This window comes from Ambystoma mexicanum, chromosome 7p, assembly GCF_040938575.1.
Source record: "Ambystoma mexicanum isolate Mex_15411 chromosome 7p, UKY_AmexF1_1, whole genome shotgun sequence".
Lineage (NCBI taxonomy): Eukaryota > Metazoa > Chordata > Amphibia > Caudata > Ambystomatidae > Ambystoma > Ambystoma mexicanum.
This window is the reverse complement of record NC_090939.1, coordinates 128,342,898-128,359,382: the sequence shown is the minus strand read 5'-3', so window position 1 is coordinate 128,359,382 and position 16,485 is coordinate 128,342,898.

Below are 16,485 nucleotides of genomic sequence, written 5' to 3'. Positions count from 1 at the left end.
GCAGCCATGTATCGCCGTGCCGCCCAGCTTCTAGGTCCCGGCTTAGGGTGGACATTCGGTAAATGAAGCTGTCGTGAGTGGACCCGGGATAGTTGGCATATATTGAGGTGATGATTCCCTTGGCATTACATACTACCTGCACGTTGATGGAATGCCAGTGCTTGCGGTTCCTATAGATGTGCTCAGATGCCCTGGGGGGACGTAGAGCCACATGGGTGCAGTCGATGGCACCTAGCACTTTGGGGAATTGTGCCACACCGTAAAAATCCAGGGCGGCAGCATGCCTTTCTGCAGGTGTTCTGGGCAGGTATATGTGCCTGCGGACTGATGGGCGTGCAGTGATGATGTTCAAGACCTGGTGTAGGCAGCGTGACTGCGTGGCCTGTGACACCCCACCCACTATGGCACTTGTCCGCTGAAATGATCCAGTGGCTAAGAAGTGCAGTACATTGAGGACCTTCTCCAGGGGGCTGAGTGCTTGGGAGCACAGGGTGGGTGATGTGAGGTCATCCTCCCACTCACTCACCAGGTCCAGTATTATGTGTGGTGGAAACCTGTACCTCCCATACACCTGGTCATCAGGCATCCCGAAAAGGCTTGTTCTGTGTGTGAAAATTCTGGCCCTGACTATCCTCCTCCTCCTCCTTTGGTAGCCCACGGCCACTGCTGCTAGGAACGGTATATTCATCCTGGCGTCTGAGCTTGTTAGTTTTTTGCGCGCAAATTTATGCGTCGCGGGTCGACGTATGCCTGCTTCCTACTGGCGCACGTGTTTCTTTGCGCGTGTTGTAGGCGAGCGTGTGAAACTTCCCGCGCACCCCTGAAATCCAGTACCCAGGCCAACAGCGTGTGGAAATTTCTGCGCACCCCGGAATACATGTGCGCTGATGTACTCGCGTGTGTAAGTGCCCGCGCACCCCTGAAATACACATACATAGGCCAATCGCGTGTACGCGCACTTTTGTCCAATTACACGCGATGACACTCTGATGTGCAGTCTTTCCACGTGTGCTCCGTCATCACGTGCTATGAGCGAAACACCCGTGGGGTCACGTCACAGACGCGCTTATGCGCTGAGGGCCTTTGGTCCAATAGAATCGCGTATGCGTGCTGACGCACTTACGCGCTAAGGGCCTTTCCTCGAATTTCACGCTGACGTGCAGGATTTTCACGCGAAAACACACGGAAGACCACGCTCCTGCCCAGAAGGCCGAATTACTGCCCCCCAGTGCCCCGAGCAGCCTCCCACGTGCCATCTGCTGCTGCCTGCCTGCCTGCCTGCTGCCACCGTGCCCAGCCATTTGGTGCCTGCACATCAGCCATCTGCAGGGATCCAGTTGCTGTGTCCACCCCTGCTGGAACAGACGACTCCCGACTGGGATAACCTCGCTCCACAGCCCAGCCCCAGGACCCAGTTGCCCACCCACCCCTGCCTCTGGGGTTGCCATGTCGGGCACTTCGACATCTGGCACCAGTGGCAACCCCAGGCCAGAGGGGCAGAGGGGCACCAGCTTCACTGCCACCGAAGTTGGTGTCCTGGTGGAGCATGTCCTGGGGCAGTATGATGCCCTCTTTGGATCGTCCCGCGCGAGCAAGGAAGGACGGGAGAGGATCTGGGCCGACTGTGTGGTTGACATCAACGCGGAGGGGGTGGCAACCCGCGATGTCCAGAAGATCAAGAAGCGCTGGGAGGACTTGAGGTCCAGGACCCTCGTGAAGGCCCAGCGCCTCGTGGAGGGGGGCCGGGGCCGCATGAGTTCCATCCAGATGAGGGTCCTGGAACGCGTACGCCCAGCGCTCCACGCCCAGATCCTTGAGAGGGAGACCCGTCTGGAGTTGAGCGGTAAGTGGCCAAGCATTGCTGTGTGAGACAGGGCATGTTGCGGTGTGCTGGTTGTCTGATACTTGCCTGTATGTGTGACATAGGTCATGTATGCATGTATGTGTGCAGGGACATCATGGTAATGCATGTGCGACCAGTGATGTGTGAACCACATGGTTGTTGCATGTGTTTAAATGCGACATGGGGAGCCCTATGCAGATTTTACACATGAGAGCATGCCAGTCTCTGTTCCTGGACATGGGTGGGGGTGAGGGATGGGTGCTGATGCCAGGTACATATATGGTAGCCATGTCTGTGTGCCTGACCTGCGTGTCTGTGACTTGTGAATGCCAATGACAATGCACAGATTCACTGATGCAGCCTAGTTATCCTTGTATCCGCTGTGTTTGGGGTGTATGAGGCCAGATGGATGTGACTGAGGTGAAGTGTGTGCATGTGATAGGCATGACCCATGATGCATGTGAGTTCCATATCATTGTATGTTTCAAGAGACCATTGGACATGTATGGAAATGTCCATGGCATGCACCATGCCTGTTACTGTGTGTGTTTTGCCTGGACTGACCCATGTGTTGTGGAGGGACATGATGGAAGTGTACTTTTACAGTGGTACTCATCTGCTATTGCTTCCTGTCTAGGGGACCATTGTACAGTACCCTGATGCTTGTGTTCTATGTCTCCCTCTACGCAGCGGCTAGTGAAGAAGAGGGCGGAGACGGTGCTGTGGAGCAAGGCGGGGGGGATGCCCCCACGGCTGCAGCGGAAGGGGTGGGTGAGCCCCCACAGGGGCCTGCTACGGCGGAAGACCATGAGGAGCCATCCAGGTTGATGGTTTCCACAGAGGAGGAGGAGGCCGCCACTGAGGCACACATGGGGCCTGGTGGGGGCATCCCTGCTGGTGCAAGTGGTGCAGTCCAGGGGCAGGGGCAGGAGGCAGCACAGGTCACCGTGGAGGGGCCTGTGCATGTCGCTGTCCCTGACCCTGTGAGGGCACCACCATGCACCAGCAGGGATGCCCCGTCCCAGGCCCGTCCGCAGGTAGAGGGGATGTCCATGTCACCTGACTCCCCTCCACCTGTGGACGAGGGGACCCGTGGCCATGTGGAGCAGGTCCTGATTGGGGTCGCGATGCGCGTGGGTGCAATTCGTGATGACGTGCATGCTTCCCGGGAGGAGCACGCACGTCATCACGAAGAGCACTGTGCCGACGTGGCCCCATTGGGATCTTCCATGTTCGGGGGTTTCCTGCATGTGTCGGCCAATCTGGCGGCCCTCTCCTCCTCTGTGGAGGCTATACGCCGGTCGTTCTCCTTGCCGTCTTCCGGCCCAGATGCCACCAGGGCCCCCTGTGGACCTGCCCTGACCAATGCAGCCAGCTTGGTGGGGATCCCATCCCTGCCACAGTCGGGAGTCGGAGGTCCAGCAGGGGTGGACACCACAGCATCTGTACCCCAGCAGATGGAGGATGTGCCGGCATCATCAGGCAGGGCACGTGCACGACGGCGTCGGTGGATTCCATCAGCCTGGATGCCGTCATGCTGGCAGAGGCAGTTGCGTAGGAGGCAGCATCAGAGTCAACGTGGGAGGCATCATGGCTCGGGGCCATCAACATCGGAGGGGCAGGCATCGGCCGGAGGGCAGGAGGACCCAGGACAGGAAGTGTCTTCCGTGTGGCTGCGGTTGGGACAGCAGATAGGTGCGGAGCGGCGGCGGGCGGAAGAGGCGAGGTTCACGATGGTCAGGGCGGAGAACTCCATGCGGAGGGCCCTGAGGCGGGCCGAGTGCCTCGAGGCAATCCGCAGGGGGTTGGAGGAGCAGATGGCGTTGTCCCTGCGGACACTCAGGCCATGGAACAGGACCGCCTCCGGGACATAGACGAGGAGTTTGATGATGCCCTGGCCCGGAACACCACGGAGTGAGCCGCTGGACTTGCCCGCCGCCTTTGTATATAGTTCTTTAGTTTTAGGTTTCCTTTGTTTCTTCTTATAATTTGGAGTCGACGGACACTGCTCCACTTTTTGTATATAGTTGCATTTTAGTTAGGGTTTTTTGTAGGTTTCCTTTGTTCAGTTGGGCTCATGGACCCTTGGATGTTTTGTACATAATTCTTCATTGGATTGTTTTTTTTAATTTTTTTATTTATTCACCATGGAGCAATGGTCTTTGCATTTATTTTTCTCTCTCGGATTGATTTTATTTTTAATGTGACTTTGGACAACATTTTTTTGGATTTGGATTTGTAGTTTTGATTTTTTTGGACGGACATGCAGCTTATCTTTTTTTCATTGCCATTGTAGTTTGTTTCATTTCATTTGCATTAAATTTTTTTTAATACAATTTTGTTTTCATACTTCACTGTGTGGCATCATCTCATTGGTTTCATGCATGTCATGTTGGGTGTTTTCCCATTCAATTGCAACCATTGTGTGTGACAGACATGGGTTCATTTGCTTTATGAACATTGGGGGTGTAACATGTAATTTCCATTTCCATGTGGGTGAATGGGTTACTTGGTAGGGCCTTTTGGCTGTGGAGGCTGACCATAACGCACATGATTGGGGATTGTGAGGACCTGGGTGCAGGGGGACATGAGTGGGGGCCTGGTGGTGCTGCCGCTGCACTGCTGGGGGGTGGGAGTGATAGCGGGACATGAGTGGGGGCCTGGTGGAGGGTGCCCTGCACTGCTGGGGGGTGGGGGTGGTGGGAGACATGAGTTGGACATGAGTGGGGGCCTGGTGGAGGGTGCCCTGCACTGCTGGGGGGTGGGGGTGTTGGGAGACATGAGTGGGGGCCTGGTGGAGGGTGCCCCTGGATGCTGGGGGGTGTGGGTGCAGAGGGACATGAGTGGGGGCCTGGTGGAGGGTGCCCCTGCACTGCTGGGGGGTGGGGGTGGTGGGAGACATGAGTGGGGGCTTGGTGATGCTGCCCCTGCACTGCTGGGGGGTGGGGTGATAGGGGCCATGAGTGGGGGCCTGGTGGAGGGTGCCCCTGGATGCTGGGGGTGGTGGGAGACATGAGTTGGACATGAGTGGGGTCCTGGTGGAGGGTGCCCCTGCACTGCTGAGGGGTGGGGGTGGTGGGAGACATGAATTGGACATGGGTACGGGCCTGGTGGAGGGTGCCCTGCACTGCTGGGGGGTGGAGGTGCAGGGGGACATGAGTGGGGGCCTGGTAGAGGGTGCCCCTGGATGCTGGGGGTAGGTGTGATAGGGGACATAAGTGGGGGTCTGGTGGAGGGTGCCCCTGGATGCTGGGGGGTGGGGGTGGTGGGAGACATGAGTTGGACATGAGTGGGGGCCTGGTGGAGGGTGCCCCTGCACTGCTGAGGGGTGGGGGTGGTGGGAGACATGAGTTGGACATGAGTGGGGGCCTGGTGGAGGGTGCCCTGCACTGCTGGGGGGGTGGGGGTGCAGGGGGACATGAGTGGGGGCCTGGTGGAGGGTGCCCCTGGATGCTGGGGGGTGGGGGTGATAGGGGACATGAGTGGGGGCCTGGTGGAGGGTGCTCCTGGATGCTGGGGGGTGGGGGTGCAGGGGGACATGAGTTGGACATGAGTGGGGGTCTGGTGGAGGGTGCCCCAGGATGCTGGGGGGTGGGGCTGATAGGGGACATGAGTGGGGGCCTGGTGGAGGGTGCCCCTGGATGCTGGGGGGTGGGGGTGATAGGGGACATGAGTTGGACATGAGTGGGGGCCTGGTGGAGGGTGCCCTGCACTGCTGGGGGGTGGAGGTGGTGGGAGACATGAGTTGGACATGAGTGGGGGCCTGGTGGAGGGTGCCCTGCATTTCTGGGGGGTGGGGGTGCAGGGGGACATGAGTTGGACATGAGTGGGGGCCTGGTGGAGGGTGCCCTGCACTGCTGGGGGGTGGGGGTGCAGGGGGACATGAGTGGGGGCCTGGTGGAGGGTGCCCCTGGATGCTGGGGGGTGGGGGTGGTGGGAGACATGAGTTGACAATGAGTGGGGGCCTGGTGGAGGATGCCCTGCACTGCTGGGGGGTGGGGGTGCAGGGGGACATAAGTGGGGGCCTGGTGGAGGGTGCCCCTGGATGTTGGGGGGTGGGGGTGCAGGGGGACATGAGTGGGGGCCTGGTGGTGCTGTCCATGCACTGCTGGGGGTTGGGGGTGATAGGGGCCATGAGTTGGACATGAGTGGGGGCCTGGTGGAGGGTGCCCTGAACTGCTGGGGGGTGGGGGTGGTGGGAGACATGAGTGGGGGTGTGGTGGAGGGTGCCCCTGGATGCTGGGGGGTGGGGGTGCAGGGGGACATGAGTGGGGGCCTGGTGGAGGGTGCCCCTGCACTGCTGGGGGGTGGGGGTGGTGGGAGACATGAGTGGGGGCCTGGTGATGCTGCCCCTGCACTGCTGGGGGGTGGGGGTGATAGGGGCCATGAGTGGGGGCCTGGTGGAGGGTGCCCCTGGATGCTGGGGGGTGGGGGTGGTGGGAGACATGAGTTGGACATGAGTGGGGGCCTGGTGGAGGGTGCCCCTGCACTGCTGAGGGGTGGGGGTGGTGGGAGACATGAGTTGGACATGAGTGGGGGCCTGGTGGAGGGTGCCCTGCACTGGTGGAGGGTGGGGGTGCAGGGGGACATGAGTGGGGGCCTGGTGGAGGGTGCCCCTAGATGCTGGGGGGTGGGGGTTCAGGGGGACATGAGTGGGGGCCTGGTGGAGGGTGACCCTGGATGCTGGGGGGTGGGGTGATAGGGGACATGATTGGGGGCCTGGTGGAGGGTGCTCCTGGATGCTGGGGGGTGGGGGTGCAGGGGGACATGAGTTGGACATGAGTGGGGGCCTGGTGGAGGGTGCCCTGCACTGCTGGGGGGTGGGGGTGGTGGGAGACATGAGTGGGGGCCTGGTGGAGGGTGCCCCTGGATGCTGGGGGGTGGGGATGCAGGGGGACATGAGTGGGGGCCAGTGGAGGGTGCCCCTGCACTGCTGGGGGGTGGGAGTCGTGGGAGACATGAGTGGGGCCTGGAGGTGCTGCCCCTGCACTGCTGGGGGGTGGGGGTGATAGGGGCCATGAGTGGGGGCCTGGTGGAGGGTGCCCATGGATGCTGGGGGGTGGGGGTGGGGGGAGACATGAGTTGGACATGAGTGGGGGCCTGGTGGATGGTGCCCCTGCACTGCTGAGGTGTGGGGGTGGTGGGAGACATGAGTTGGACATGAGTGGGGGCCTGGTGGAGGGTGCAGTGCACTGCTGGGGGGTGGGGGTGCAGGGGGACATGAGTGGGGGCCTGGTGGAGGGTGCCCCTGGATGCTGGGGGGTGGGGGTGCAGGGGGACATGAGTGGGGGCCTGGTGGAGGGTGCCCCTGGATGCTGGAGGGTGGGGGTGCAGGGGGACATGAGTTGGACATGAGTGGGGGCCTGGTGGAGGGTGCTCCTGGATGCTGGGGGGTGGGGGTGATAGGGGACATGAGTGGGGGCATGGTGGAGGGTGCCCCTGGATGCTGGGGGGTGGGGGTGATAGGGAACATGAGTTGGACATGAGTGGGGGCCTGGTGGAGGGTGCCCTGCACTGCTGGGGGGGTGGGGGTGGTGGGAGACATGGGTTGGACATGAGTGGGGGCCTGGTGGAGGGTGCCCTGCACTGCTGAAGGGTGGGGGTGGTGGGAGACATGAGTGGGGGCCTGGTGGAGTGTGCCCTGCACTGCTGGGGGGTGGGGGTGCAGGGGGACATGAGTGGGGGCCTGGTGGAGGGTGCCCCTGGATGCTGGGGGTGGGAGTCCAGGGGGACATGAGTTGGACATAAGTGGGGGCCTGGTGGAGGGTGCCCCTGGATGCTGGGGGGTGGGGGTGATAGGGGACATGAGTGGGGGCCTGGTGGAGGGTGCCCCTGGATGCTGGGGGGTGGGGGTGATAGGGGACATGAGATGGACATGAGTGGGGGCCTGGTGGAGGGTGCCCAGCACTGCTGGGGGTTGGAAGTGGTGGGAGACATGATTTGGACATGAGTGGGGGCCTGGTGGAGGGTGCCCTGCACTGCTTGGGGGTGGGGGTGGTGGGAGACATCAGTGGGGGCCTGGTGGAGGGGCCCTGCGCTGCTGGGGGTGCAGGGGGACATGAGTTGGACATGAGTGGGGACCTGGTGGAGGGTGCCCTGCACTGCTGGGGGGTGGGGGTGCAGGGGGACATGTGTGGGGGCCTGGTGGAGGGTGCCCCTGGATGCTGGGGGGTGGGGGTGGTGGGAGACACGAGTTGGACATGAGTGAGGGCCTGGTGGAGGGTGCCCTGCACTGCTGGGGGGTGGGGGTGCAGTGGGACATGAGTGGGGGCCTGGTGGAGGGTGCCCCTGGATGCGGGGGGTGGGGGTGTAGGGGGACATGAGTGGGGGCCTGGTGGAGGGTGCCCCTGCACTGCTGGGGGGTGGGGTGGTGGGAGACATGAGTGGGGGCCTGGTGGTGCTGCCCCTGCACTGCTGGGGGTTGGGAGTGATAGGGGCCATGAGTGGGGGCCTGGTGGAGGGTGCCCCTGGATGCTGGGGGGTGGGGGTGGTGGGAGATATGAGTTGGACATGAGTGGGGGCCTGGTGGAGGGTGCCCCTGCACTGCTGAGGGGTGGGGGTAGTGGGAGACATGAGTTCGACATGAGTGTGGGCCTGGTGGAGGGTGCCCTGCACTGCTGGGGGATGGGGGTGCAGGTGGACATGAGTGGGGGCCTGGTGGAGGATGCCCCTGGATGCTGGGGGGTGGGGGTTCAGGGGGACATGAGTGGGGGCCTGGTGGAGGGTGCCCCTGGATGCTGGGGGGTAGGGGTGATAGGGGACATGAGTGGGGGCCTGGTGGAGGGTGCTCCTGGATGCTGGGGGGTGGGGGTGCAGGGGGACATGAGTTGGACATGAGTGGGGGCCTGGTGGAGGGTGCCCTGCACTGCTCGGGGGTGGGGGTGCAGGGGGACATGAGTGGGGGCCTGGTGGTGGGTGCCCCTGGATGCTGCGGGGTGGGGGTGGTGGGAGACATGAGTTGGACATGAGTGGGGGCCTGGTGGAGGGTGCCCTGCACTGCTGGGGGGTGGGGGTGGTGGAAGACATGAGTGGGGGCCTGGTGGAGGGTGCCCCTGGATGCTGGGGGGTGGGGGTGCAGGGGGACATGAGTGGGGGCCTGGTGGAGGGTGCCCCTGCATTGCTGGGGGTGGGGGTGGTGGGAGACATGAGTTGGGGCCTGGTGGTGCTGCCCCTGCACTGCTGGGGGGTGGGGGTGATAGGGGCCATGAGTGGGGGTCTGGTGGAGGGTGCCCCTGGATGCTGGGGGGTGGGGGGGGTGGTAGACATGAGTTGGACATGAGTGGGGGCCTGGTGGATGGTGCCCCTGCACTGCTGAGGGGTGGGGGTGGTGGGAGACATGAGTTGGACATGAGTGGGGGCCTGGTGGAGGGTGCCCTGCACTGCTGTGGGGTGGGGGTGCAGGGGGATATGAGTGGGGGCCTGGTGGAGGGTGCCCCTGGATGCTGGGGGGTGGGGGTGCAGGGGGGCATGAGTGGGGGCCTGGTGGAGGGTGCCCCTGGATGCTGGTGGGTGGTGATGATAGGGGACATGAGTGGGGGCCTGGTGGAGGGTGCCCCTGGATGCTGGGAGGTGGGGGTGGTGGGAGACATGTGTTGGACATGAGTGGGGGCCTGGTGGAGGGTGCCCCTGCACTGCTGAGGGGTGGGGGCGGTGGGAGACATGAGTTGGACATGAGTGGGGGCCTGGTGGAGGGTGCCCTGCACTGCTGGGGGTTGGGGGTTCAGGGGGACATGAGTGGGGGCCTGGTGGTGGGTGCCCCTGGATGCTGGGGGGTGGGGTGGTGGGAGACATGAGTTGGACATGAGTGGGGGCCTGGTGGAGGGTGCCCTGCACTGCTGGGGGGTGGGGGTGGTGGGAGACATGAGTGGGGGCCTGGTGGAGTGTGCCCCTGGATGCTGGGGGGTGGGGGTGCAGGGGGACATGAGTGGGGGCCTGGTGGAGGGTGCCCCTGCACTTCTGGGGGGTGGGGGTGGTGGGAGACATGAGTGGGGGCCTGGTGGTGCTGCCCCTGCACTGCTGGGGGGTGGGGGTGATAGGGGCCATGAGTGGGGGCCTGGTGGAGGGTGCCCCTGGATGCTGGGTGGTGGGGGTGGTGGGAGACATGAGTTGGACATGAGTGGGGGCCTGGTGGAGGGTGCCCCTGCACTGCTGAGGGGTGGAGGTGGTGGGAGAAATGAGTTGGACATGAGTGGGGGCCTGGTGGAGGGTGCCCTGCACTGCTGTGGGGTGGGGGTGCAGGGGGACATGAGTGGGGGCCTGGTGGAGGGTGCCCCTGGATGCTGGGGGTGGGGGTGCAGGGGGACATGAGTGGGGGCCTGGTGGAGGGTGCCCCTGGATGCTGGGGGGTGGGGATGATAGGGGACATGAGTGGGGGCCTGGTGGAGGGTGCCCCTGGATGCTGGGAGGTGGGGGTGGTGGGAGATATGAGTTGGACATGAGTGGGGGCCTGGTGGAGGGTGCCCCTGCACTGCTGAGGGGTGGGCGTGGTGGGAGACATGAGTTGGACATGAGTGGGGGCCTGGTGGAGGGTGCCCTGCACTGCTGGGGGGTGGGGGTGCAGGGGGACATGAGTGGGGGCCTGGTGGAGAGTGCCCCTGGATGCTGGGGGGTGGGGGTGCAGGGGGGCATGAGTGGGGGCCTGGTGGAGGGTGCCCCTGGATGCTGGGGGGTGGGGGTGATAGGGGACATGAGTGGGGGCCTGGTGGAGAGTGCTCCTGGATGCTGGGGGGTGGGGGTGCAGGGGGACATGAGTTGGACATGAGTGGGGGCCTGGTGGAGGGTGCCCCTGGATGCTCGGAGGTGGGGGTGATAGGGGACATGAGTGGGGGCCTGGTGGAGGCTGCCCCTGGATGCTGGGGGGTGGGGGTGATAGGGGACATGAGTTGGACATGAGTGGTGGCCTGGTGGAGGGTGCCCTGGATGCTGGGGGGTGGGGGTGCAGGGGGACATGAGTTGAACATGAGTGGGGCCTGGTGGAGGGTGCTCTGCACTGCTGGGGGGTGGGGGTGCAGGGGGCCATGAGTGGGGGCCTGGTGGAGGGTGCCCCTGGATGCTGGGGGTGGGGGTGATAGGGGACATGAGTGGGGGCCTGGTGGAGGGTGCCCCACACTGCTGGGGGGTAGGGGTGCTGGGTGACATGAGCAGGTGTGCAGGGTAGTCCCCTGTGGTGTTGGCTGCCTGCAGGGGCCGTGGAGGGTGTACAGGGAATACCTGGGAGCACACAGCCAAATCGTGTGTAGAATTTCCCGCGTACCCCTGAAATACACGTACCCAGCCAAATTGCGTGTGGGACTTCCCGTGCACCCCCTCAGATCCACGTACCCAGCCAAGTCGCGTGTGGAAATTCCCGCTCACGTATCCGGCCAAATCGCGTGTTGAACTTCCCGCGCACCCCTGAAATCCACGTACCCTTCCAAATCGCGTGTGAGACTTCCCGCGCACCCCTGAGATCCACGTACCCAGCCAAAATCGTGTGTGGAAATTCCCGCGCACGTACCCGGCCAAATCGCGTGTGGAACTTCCCGCGCACCCCTGAAATCCACGTACCCTGCCAAATCGCATGTGGGACTTCCCGCGCACCCCTGAGATCCATGTACCCAGCCAAGTCGCGTGTGGTAATTCCCGCGCACGTACCCGGCCAAATCGCGTGTGGAACTTCCCGCGCACCCTGAAATCCACGTACCCTGCCAAATCGCGTGTGAGACTTCCCGCGCACCCCTGAGATCCACGTACCCAGCCAAGTCGCGTGTGGAAATTCCCGCGCCTCGTACCCGGCCAAATCGCGTGTGGAACTTCCCGCGCACCCCTGAAATCCACGTACCCTGCCAAATCGCGTGTGAGACTTCCCGCGCACCCCTGAGATCCAAGTACCCAGCCAAATCGCGTGTGGAAATTCCCGCGCATGTACCCGCCCAAATCGCGTGTGGAACTTCCCGCGCACCCCCAAAATCCACGTACCCTGCCAAATCGCGTGTGAAAGTTCCCGCGCACCCCGGAATGCACGCACATGTTTTTTTTCAGTCAGCGGGTGTCCGTGTTTGTGGGTACCCCTTTGCACGTCATTTGTCCTGGAGGGCCACATTATAGGACATTCATCATAGCTGTATATAGGTGCTATTTGTTGGCGCACCTTTTGGCGCACATTTATTACAGGCGCAGAGACGCTACCGCCTGCTTTCTTGTGGCAGTCGTATTTGTGCCTGTGCGCTGGTTTGACCGTGCTCTTTTTTGCCCTATTCGATTCCATGAATACGTGTTGTAGGCGAGCGTGTGGGCGTTCCACGCACTTGCACCCTGTACTTCCCCCGTGACGCCCACATTTTGGCAAGTTGTTCCCCATTCCGAGTGTTATGCCCCGTGTTCCGCCTACTGTTGTTGTGTGCGCCGCGCTATGTGCGATTTTCGCTGTGGCCTGTGCGATTTTCGCTGTGACCTGGCGCACGCCGTTAGATGGCCTGTGCGCCAATGTGCGCTGCGCACTTTTTTAGCACACATCCAATGGTTTTCTTGTGCACGGCCTTCCATGAATCGATGTGCGCTGCTTTTCGTGCGATTTTCGCACTTGCACTGCGATTTTCGCTATTGCACTGCAAATCGCACGTTTTTGGCCACGTGCGCCGCGCTAATTATTCCATGAATCGGCCTGTGAGTTTCTTTAGTTGTTTGTTTTTTTTTTTTTTTAAGCAATAGATGATTGTGCAAGGACATCAGTGCGTCAGGGATAATAATATATATTTTTTAAAAAGTCAATGTATAAGCACCCACCCACGACTGATCAGTTTGGCTGTTGGTGGGGACCTAGACATTCCCTACCTACCTTCAATCAGGCTAAGAATGCACACAAGCATTGTATCACTCCTATCGCTAATCCTCAACCTAGACTATGGTCATCCAAAGGGTGTTCATGCTCACAGTGCTTCGAGGCCATACTAAAGGCAGTAAGAACTATGCAAATGCCAAATAACATAACATAAGACCTCATTAGGGTTTCCCCGCTATAGTAAAAATGTCAGTAATTCCGGCACCAACATTTTTACCATACTGTCGAAACACAAGTTTGCAGCTGGAGGCCACGGATCTACCTCCAGGCCTGACCTGCCAGAAATCAGGCCCCCACCCGCAGAAAAATACCACAATTGCATCCATGGAGTCCTATGGAAAGGGGATTTCCCACCGTTACCAGCACCTGGAATATCCTGTTAAGTCCAGGATATTGGGTGCCGTTAACGGTAGAGGCAGTTTGCCGGTATTTTGCCGGAATTACAAACGGGATACTGGCACACTTGTAATGAGCCCCAAAGCTTTAACCGTGGCAAGTGTATTGTCATTTTAAGGTGAATTTCTCTAATGCAGTTTGTAAGTCCTTGCCAAAATTTTGGCTAAGAATAGTGAAGAAGAAACATATTTATCTATTGTCATGAAAGGATGCTACAAGCCACTGAATGCCTTGAGAAAGTTGAGAATGGTGGGGTTGAGAAATCCATGAAGGCTTGGATTTGGCGAGTGATTCCTTAAATATGTATTATGTTAACATATCATAGAGAATGGGACCAAGGAGGGAAGTCTGAGAAAGGGTTGGCGCCATGTATGTGATTATTATTATTATTATTATTATTATTATTATTATTATTATTATTATTATTATTATTATTATTATTACTGTTTGTTTACAGGAAGGAACAATGCGCTTTTGATCACAAAAGAATGAACAATAGGCAAGAAATTAGATTTGATGGGAAACAATGAATTTCTAACAATGGGGTGAGTTTGAGGGACATTCTGACCAGGTTGTGGAGGGTAGTACATGGAACAGTCACCAGGGACACTTTTTTTGTATTTTTTATTTGTTAATACCGCCCAGACCCATAGGTATCAGAGCACTAGGTATTCTTACAGTACATACAATGCGGTTCTAAGAGTGAGGTTACTTTTTGTCACAAATGAAAAAATAAGAAGATACGTTACAGGTGTGATGACCGCCAGGTTACATTATGGTCACATCATGAAAGTGGGGTTGAAGACTTTGGGCCAGAGAAACTAGGACCACCAAAGAGCATTTTCATTGTAGGTAATAGTGTCTGGTAGGGCATATGATGTTAGTCATATTTGTTAAACAATGCTGTTTTAACTTTTTTTATGGAAGATCAGATAGGAGGGTTTGTTTTGGGTCCTGGGGGGGAGCAGGTCCAAGAGAGTTGGGGTGATGACGGTGAAGTATCTTTTTTTGTGGTTGAATCTAGGTGTGTTAGGGAGGTGCAGGAGGAGGATCACAGAATACAGTGGTAGGGCTTTTTTTACTGATGTGATAGGGGAGATATGTAGGTGCAGTGTTGAGAAGGCATCTGTGGGTGATGGAGAGGATTTTGAATTCAATTTCACAATACATGGGTGCACTTACAGAGATTAAGGACAGTCAACATTAGACTATTTAAGTGCAGGTAGTTGGTACGTCAAGCTGTGTTAGGGATGTGATCACTATTGATGAAGTGTTAGAGAGAGGTAGAGAAAGTGACGGACAGAGGTAGGTTAGAGGCAAGGGGAAAAAGAGGTAACTCAGAGGCAAGGAGACAGGCCTTTAACTTGTTTTTGAACAAATCAGTGTGTACTGTTTCTCGGATGGCCGGGGAAGAGAATTCCACGCGAGTGGAGCATTTAGAGACAAATCATGAGTTGGGCACTAAACCCAGAGGTATTACTGCTGGGGCTATTAGCCCTACCGCCAAACCCCCTGATGCTATTAGTGCCGGATCACGGTTTTGGCAGAAAGGTAAGTCCCCATTACCCATTGGGCCCATTCAGTAATTTCCCATTCCCCGTTGGGCCCAATGGGGAATGTTCAGTGATATTACTGCCCCGCTGGCGGTATTACCACCGGGGGTAATGACACTGAAAATCAGCAAAATCACGGCAAAATTCGACAAGCCTGTGATTTGGTGGACCCTTAAATGTGGCAGTAATAGCATAACCACCACATTCAAGGGTTACCGCCAAGCTCGTGATGAGGCAGAAAGAGTGGATATGAGAGGAAGCACAGGGTGGGTGATGTGCCGCACGGGTAGTCGAGGAGACAGTGCAGGGATTACGTGAAGACTTGAAGAGCTGAATAGAGGATAGTTACAGTTGTGCTTTACCCTGAATACATTTGTGAACCAGGAGAGGATATTTAAATCTGCCCTTGTGCATCATCAGCTATCCAGCCTGGGGACGGTACGAGGAAGTGTGAAGTGAGGGAGTTCAAAGAGTCCTGGATGCGAAGTTAATGATCTTGTTGAGAGGACAGAAAGCATAGTTGGGTGGAGCAATGTGGATGATGGCACAGTATTCCAGTTTAGAGAAGACGAATGGAAAAGATGAAGGAATGCATTTAGTGGTTTAGGAGCAAGCAGGCAAGAGTCAATGAAGCTTTTCACTGTACAAAACAAAATGCAAGTAGAGGGAGGTCGTTGTGCATGAGAATCTTGGTGGGTGAGTACTTCAGATGGAGATCAGGATGCATTTGAAGAAACGTGGCTGGGGACAAAGACTGAAGACATAAGAGTGTTAAATGGGGTTTAGGACCGGCATACTTGTATCCCGCTAGATTAATACGAGGATGTGTATCCTTTTATGAGGATTCCTATACTTTCTTGCATCTGCTGGAGTTGTGAAGGGACACCAGGAACGGCTGACCATGGGAACACTCCTAAATCCTCTCTGAAGTTTCTAGCTAGATCCCTGATGTACCATACATAATGTGGTGATCATGGGAAGAGTGTTCTGCAGGTGACCTCTATGCACCTCTATGCCACGCCCTATCCTGCGCCTTCCAATATATTATATTAAAATTCCTTCTTATTCTCCAAAAAATTAAACCCTTGTTAGCCAGCAATAAGAGCCACACCAACTCTCCATAATGTTGAAAGATTCCATCTCCCTATTTACTTTGGAAGACTCATGTTAACAACTGCCTTGTAGCAAAATATAATGTTTTCCTTTCCACTTAATTCATGTTCATGTCTTATGTCTGACTTAGACATAACATTTTTACAAAGTGATGAGATGTGCCAACACCTTGCCTCCTCTTGCACAGGGACGTCATTTGAGGGTAGCCAGGGGTAGCAGCTGCTACCCCTGGCTCCCCTCTGTTACCCCTAAACCTATCATTGCTACCCCTTGGCCACTGGACAAAGAGGCAGTGCCAAAGGCAGATATCTGTGTTGCACCTAAAAAAGGCGGTTGTAAATGCAGCTAAATGTGGCACAGCTTTTTTCATTGGAATCTAGATCTCATTAGCTGGAGAAATAATAGGATGCAGGAAAAACCATGAACCTCAATCACTAACAGGTTGGCAGTCCATTAGTGAAGAATGCCTGAATGGTTGCATTCAGAGGCGGGCTGTCTGTGCAGCTCATGCTCAGTGCTATAGCAACAGTAAGGGTGTGGGGTCTAGGTCTTGTTGGCTGGGCATGGGTAAGAGCAGCCTGCAGTACTCAGTGACAGCACAACATGAACGCATATCTCATCTATGTTTCTCATTGTCTGCTTTGCACTTCCAGTGAGCCACAGGGCCTATGCTGAGAGGGGTGTGCCCCAGAGGGTTCTGACACCAATCTTGCCTGGGCACTGTATGACCTGACCCAGATCTGCCAGACCTGCATCACAGG